The sequence below is a fragment of the Notothenia coriiceps genome, unplaced genomic scaffold (genome assembly GCF_000735185.1).
Source record: "Notothenia coriiceps isolate Sejong01 unplaced genomic scaffold, NC01 NC01_scaffold00038353, whole genome shotgun sequence".
Taxonomy (NCBI): domain Eukaryota; kingdom Metazoa; phylum Chordata; class Actinopteri; order Perciformes; family Nototheniidae; genus Notothenia; species Notothenia coriiceps.
Genome location: NW_011371054.1, coordinates 7,105 through 14,713, shown reverse-complemented (window position 1 = coordinate 14,713; position 7,609 = coordinate 7,105).

Sequence of the window (7,609 nt, the reverse complement as noted above, 5' to 3'; positions counted from 1 at the left end):
AGAAACAAAGTACAAAGAATGCAGTCCGGGTGATGTTTTTTATGTGGGGTGCAGATGAGAGGGAGCTGTCCAGAATGACACCAAGATGTTGTGTTTGAGTTCTTGATAAGCCATTAAAACAGTAAAATACGTGTCTCTTGTTCACCAAAACCAACACACTCTCACTCCATAATCGTCCAGGAGCGACGCTTGGTCAGGGTCCCGTGGCGTGCAGTTGTGACGCTCCTAGGCTCCTTCAGCTTCATAAAGGGACGCAAAGAGCTTTCAACTCATTGCAATGTATTCCCATCTACGGCGGGATTTGACGCTCATGGAAGCACGGCATTCGTTTGTGTCGGCTGCCCTTAAAGGCAATGTGAGCGTCCATTCCCATTGGATAACGGAGAATTGTACACCCGGAAGTAAGTATTCCCCTTACTGTCGATTGATTTTACAGTGATATCTGCACTACTCATCAACTCAAAAACACCAGATTATCCTTGTTAATTACACAACATTGATTGGTTTAAATTGTGTGCAATGCTTTTGTATTTTTCCCCTTCGATTCGAGAAACAAATATTTTTTCTGATTAAAGGATGGCAGAAGACACTACACTACCCAGAATCCCCAGCTATCGTTTAGGACTAAACCATGTGCTCTTTTATTAGCACATTTTTTTCACATTGTCTAAAAGTCCCTAAACAGCCTTGGAATGGCCTAAATTCTATGACTGGAAAGCTGAGACTCCCAGCTGTTTTCATTTGCGATGTTAGTCCTAGTATAAGACACTTTCTTTCAAACTTGACCTCAATGTATAAAACAAACTGACCTCACAGCCTTATGAAACTTAAGAACCACAAAATACAGACTGAGGTTATTCATAGGACACATACATTTTTTTTATCTTCACAGTTTACTGTATATTTTCTACTATGTAGCCTAATGCCGTTTTAATTGTATTTTGAGATGTTTAAATTCTAGAATCGTTTATTTCAACTCTTTAATTTCTGCCTTGTTTTTGTTTCCCAATTTTAGATCAATAAAGTACCTCTTATCTTACCTCTTACCTTATCTGTTTCCTAGGCACATTGACAAAAATGAGTTTTCTGAGCAGTTTCCATAACAGAAGAGGTAACCATCCAATTGAAAGAATACATTCTAAATAGATTCCAGTTGCAGCAGGGATTTTTCTGTTCCTCAAGGTCCAAATGTTATATTTTTATAATTTTTAATCAATTCTGTTTTCAGAAATTGTTAAATATTGCACCAAGTCTGTAACGAGGGATACATAATAAAGCATGGGGATGGCCATACTTCATATCCATCAAAATGTCCTAAACACTCTAAATTGTGAACATCGAAAAAGGCGCCTACCCAATGTTTATTACAGAGCAAATTCACTCAGTTACATCTCAATTGCATCTCAGTTACATCTCAATTACATCTTTTGGTTCCCAGCTTTCAGGTGAGGTAGACAACATCCATTATGGAATATGCTTTGTATCTACCCCTAAATATCCCCTGCCCCCTTGAAAAGTACAACAAGGGTCTATGCTAAGGTGGGGGGAGTGAAAGAGGTTAGTACATTTACAAAGTTTGACGTTTTAGAGGACATGAAGTTTGCTATCAGTTGAGAATGGGGAAATCTAAAATGCTAAGAGAAAACAAGATATTTCCATTATGTTACTCTCAGCTTCCTTCTGCAGTTATGACTGCTCACAGTTGATGCTATGCCAAAAAAATCTCATAATGTAACTGTCAAGTGAGCTGGTGGTTGCCTCATGCACACATCAATTCGTAAGTGGGGAAAATGAGATAGACGCAGGTTATTTTCACTGCCTCTGCTTTTCACTCTCCTTGTGGCTGTGAGTCGCTAAACAAGAATACAGAGATGATTCCATGGAGGCTTTCAGAGCCAACTATCAGTGTCAAGAGGTTACCGTGTGACAACTCCAATAACAACTAAGCTCTCAGCTGTCCCGCTTTATCTGACATCCATGCCCTCTTTCAGCAAAAACAGCGAGCCTAGTTTAATAACTCAGGAAAAGCCGGCTACATTTATAAGAGGCATGAAAGATATTCACATAAAACTTTACAGGCACTATCTTAGTTTCACGTTGGATATAAAACCTGTGCAGACTATATGGATATGATGATAATTGTAAAAAATACATCAAATGAGTACAAAGAACTGATTTCTCTGTACTGAGGGAAAAGAGAACAGCAGTTTTTTGTGATAACAGAGAATGTAATAATGAACATAACCAACCATGCGCATGAGTTAATATCCAAATGGATTTTTGCAGACTCTTTCATTCTTAATTTATTTGTATGATAATCTATGATGATAGAAGAACTAGCCTGAGTGCAGCCAGAATCCTTTTTTCCTTACAATGATATTTGTTCTAATGGATGCACTTGTTCAAATCAAACCATCCATTTATTTTAGGCCAACACAAATTGTAAAATATTAACCAGACTGTTGAAATTAATACCGTGTGTAAACTTGTCCATACTGTTTCCTGTGGTAGCCTCCAGGTACAAACGCGCTACAACCCAAAACACTTCCATTAGGAGAAATGCGCTGCACTTTCAAAAACAATGCAAGTCTAAAAACACGAATACGCCAAAACACATGCAAATGGAAGAAATATCTTCACCAACTCCACATAACATGCTACGCATTTAAAAAACATTCACAAATGAAGGAACCTTGTAATCCCCTAATGCCAACAAGTGCTCAGAGGCCTGTACTACGAAGCTGGTTCAACATAACCTGGATATGTTTGAGTTAGCCGGTTGGCCTAATCCAAAACATACGCGCTCTCGCTAAACGGTACGACGCTGGTTATCAAGTGGATCGCTCAAGCCAGCCGTGCCCTATCTAGTTAGGTGCGCGTTCACGTGAAAGGGGTGTTATTTGGAGCATTCGAACAATCACAAACATGGAGAAGTATACTGACAGCGCAGCGTCATACTTCCTGAATGAAAATTCAACTATAATACTAGACATATGAAGAAGTTAAACTTTAAACATCCATGACTTAAACACTTTATCCAGGATAAAAGCCACATAGTATTGTAGCCACATTGTAGCCACATGTATTATTATTGTATTAAAATACAAAGTGTTTGAATGCGTACATTAACAGGTTTATAATATCACTGCCCCGTCTAAGACACGATCTGACTTTAATTAAATTTGACTCAAGTGTTTCCTCAACTTAATGTGTTGCTTAAAATAATACTTCTGCATACAGTATGTGACACTGTGAGTGTTGGACGGCCAGATACGGCTCAGCTGACTCAGATAAGGAAATATATGATACATTATGATGTGATATCATGTGATATGAATGATAATGGGACAAATCGACGTCTGCACTCACAGTGCCGCGGACTGTACTTAATGTTACTTTGATCCGGTTACTTATGTTGTGGCAGATAATGAAGTAAGCTTTCTTAATGCTAATGTTATATTAGCCAGATTGCTCTGAAGATGGGAGGTGATATTCTATTCATTTTCACGTTCACACAGTCAGTTGATTTTTGCCGGCCGTCTTTCCTGCAACGGCTGTTTTTCTGTATTTCCTTTCTCCTGTTATATGACTTGATAGCTTTAAACTTCGCACACTGAGCTCTGATTGGTCTGCAGGCGGTGCTTTCACTGAGTTGATCTCTTAGCCTGCAACCTAANACAAGGAAAAACTTCCAGAGAAAACCCACAGTTTAAAGGGAAAAATGGGAGAAACCTCAGGGAGAGCAACAGAGGAGGGATCCCTCTCCCAGGACGGACAAACGTGTCCGTCCTGGGAGAGGGATCCCTCCTCTGTTGCTCTCCCTGAGGTTTCTCCCATTTTTCCCTTTAAACTGTGGGTTTTCTCTGGAAGTTTTTCCTTGTACGATGTGAGGGTCTAAGGACAGAGGGTGTCGTATTGTCATACTGATATTCTGTACAAACTGTGAAGTCCACTGAGACAAATGTAACATTTGTGATATTGGGCTATATAAATAAACATTGATTGATTGATGGTCTGTGAGAGCCAGAAATCTTGTTTGTTTGTAGGTGACTAAATACTTATTTTCCACCATAATTTGCAAATAAATTCTTTAAAAATCAGACAATGTGATTTGAGGTATACCTAGGATGAAAATTACAGACCTCTCTCATCTTTTTAAGTGGGAGAACTTGCACAATTGGTGGCTGACTAAATACTTTTTTGCCCCACTGTAGCTTCCATTAAGATGCCAGAGGTTTGTAGCTGTGACACTTTTTTGAGTGCCTCTATGGAATAAAGAAGATGGAGTCAAGATAAAAGAGGATTTTCCAAGAAAGATGCATGGAGTGCACCAGCCTATTAAATCAAATCTAAAGGTTTTTTTCATACACAAAGCTAACTCTTTGTGCTTCACAAACCATTATTAGTGAGTAACGTTATGGCATAATGTAATAAATACCAGATTTGCACCTTTCCATGTTTCACTTGCATAAAACAGAATATACAGTATATGTAATAAGAATGACCAGCAGCTGGACAGACAGCAGAGCTCCTTCTTTAAGGAATGCTCCAGCTCTGCTGTCACAAGGTCAGACACAGGAACACACTCCTGCCAGCAGCCATAACACTTTATAACAGCTCACCTCCGGCCTGCAGAGAACTCACTGCTTCATTGTTTTGGTTCCTCCCCAATGAACAACAATGAACATTTTGGCACAACTGCTACTTACAAAACTGTATTTTATATACTACCATATGTATATCTTTTTCTGCTACTGTAATATATTGTGGGAATTCTCCACAAATTGATGTAGTACATTTTATATCGAGTATTATTGTGGTTCATGTCCTTTATACTTTAGATATGTACTTAGACTTGCTGCTGTTTATTGATTTCAATTGTGCTAAAATGTCAATTCAGCCTCTGTGGGACTAACACAGGTAACCTGATTCTGATTTAGCCCAGCACAGATAACAAGCATTTCTTGATACCCACATTGCCAGGTTCCCGCTCTTGACCTGTCCTGCATAAACAACCCACAGCCTCCATTACTCTTGAATTTGCAAACCCATTAAGCCCAGACAAAACACTGGGGTCAAATCCAAGGTGAAGCCTCTGTGTATTGTTAAGATTCGTGCCCACAGCCAGGCCAGAGGTTAACACAACACATGGTGTGTGTGGGGGGGCAACACCACCATCAGCTCCACTTAACCAATGCGTTCCATCAATCACATTTTTAAGTGTAGGAAGGAAGTTCAATGACTGAGAATGTCTGTGCATGTGGCAGCCTGCAGTGTGGCCCAGACATGGACTACTCAGCGACTGCACCCCCCCCCCTCATTCATCCCCCTCTTCACACAGTGTAATCGGTCAGACCATCTCTGCCCCCCTCCTCAGGTTCCCCGTGGCTGTCTCCAAACCCCTCGGCTTCAATACAGCTCCCATCCATCAGCCTCTGCACTGCTCCCTGCTTTTCAGCCGCCACACAAAGGAAGTGGCAGGAAGTCAAGGCGGACGCCCCCCTCCTTTTAGTTCAACTCCAAGTTCACCGCTGAGTGCTGGCAGACAGATGGGCCAGGTAGGATCCGCCTGTTGTCACACTGCTTCCTGGGGGGGTCTGCAGGTTACAACAACCTCTGAGGGGGTTTGGGACACAGACCTGATTAACTATCAGATATAAATCCAGATTCTGTTACCGCGTCGCCTATAGGGAATAAGAATGTGACGTCATCAACAGCAAATCGGCCCTCTTTGGAGGAACATAGTGGCTGCAATCTATTGACTTAACCCGTACAGCGAGCGGAGTATCCGTAACTGTTTCCCTTTAAGCGTTATACACATTGTTGGTAGGCTCTGTGATGCCACTGGCTGCTCCAGACACTCCTATGATCAATGAACAAAACAAAGAAAGGACCATGAGATTACACTTTATTCTTTCAGGGAGACGTAGCAAACATCAGCAAGAGACGCTGAATGTGTTTACTACAGGAACACAAAGCACTACACTGGGATGATGGGGAACGCTGATATATATTGAGGCTGCTGTCGCTATAGACCAGGGGTCTCCAACACGTCGAATGCACCTGAATCAGTCCGTGTCGCTGCGGCTCAGACACACATGGATTTATGTTTTTAAAAATGCTTGCGTTAGCACCATGTCAGGTTTTTGGTGGATTTAATCAAGTCTTGGATTGCAGTGTGTGTCCTCTTGCTATTTTCAGTTGATAAATACGTGTGTAAAGTTTGTGAAGGCAGGAGGAAAAAAGCTTCCGCGATCACCGTCTCCTCTCCGTTCCTCCAAACCCCGCCCCCTCCCTAAAAATAATGAGTGACAGGCTGATAGTAACCTGATAGAAACTTTATTATTCACTTAATCACTGATTAAGATGATGAAGCCAACTTAATCTCATACATTCATGGGATTAATGTAACAGTAAGACAGAGAATGTAAGTGTGCACCCACATGCAGTATTTTAGTTTTTATAATGCTGTTGTAAATACTCCTGTTGTCTGCTGTGTTCAGACTTAAGTCATGTGTGTGATGCCACATTCAGGACCTTCAGTGTCCTTTCTTTAACAGAAGACCGTTGCTAGAAGCTGCAGCTAGACTGCAGAAGCATTAGTTTTTTGTTTTTGAGGATGGAACAATTTCCCACAGATATAGGGAGGCTAGACCTATACAATTGATTTATTATGGTTTCATGTCAAGACGAAGAAAAAGAAGAAGATGGCTGAACTGTTCAGTGTCCTGTGGAGATGGAGATGGAGGTTATAAATCTCCAAAATCATGTTCAGCTTAAGTCTCAGCAAAACTCACAACATTTCTGGAGCCTTGTAGACCCAGAAAACTATAAGAACATTCACCAAGCAGCACTGAACATGTCTGCTTTATTTGGCTCTACAGACCTTTGTGAAGCGCAGCTTTTTCTGACATAAATGAAATCTAAATACAGAACAAGACCGACTGATGAACATTTAAATGACTCTATTAGAGTGAACCTAAGTGCCATGCAGTGCCATTCATCTCCCTAACTGTGAAAAAGAGTGAATGCACTTATTTTATACATGTGCCATAAGATGCTTGTATGGTGGTGATTAAGGTGATGTATTTACTATGTGGGCCATAATAAGAAGTGAGACATTTTCGTTTTCTTGGACCTTGATGTGAAGTTAAGATTTTTGATAAGCTTTGGGTATTGATTTCACACGTGTATAAAAGTAGCTTAATTCAACTGATGAGTGCTATGTGAATAAATGTAAGCGGTGCGATGCAAGTAGCTCTTGGCCACTTTCATTTTTTCAAAGTAGCTCTCAGATGGAGAAAGGTTGGAGACCCCTTCTATACAGAGATGCTGTATGAGAAACCACTGTGAGTTTGGAACATTGAACAATGTAAATCTATTCTAGTAGACCTCAACAATGGAATTATGATCAGTAGAAATGGCCATGACACGGGACCTTTAAGGACATGTTTCTGGTATCAGTACTTTACTCCACTACTTATTTTTCTGACTTTTTACTTTTCTTACATTTTTGAACACAAATACCTGTACTTTCTACTTCTTACATGCTGAACTCAAATACCTGTACTTTCTACTTCTTACATGTTGAACACAAATACCTGTACTT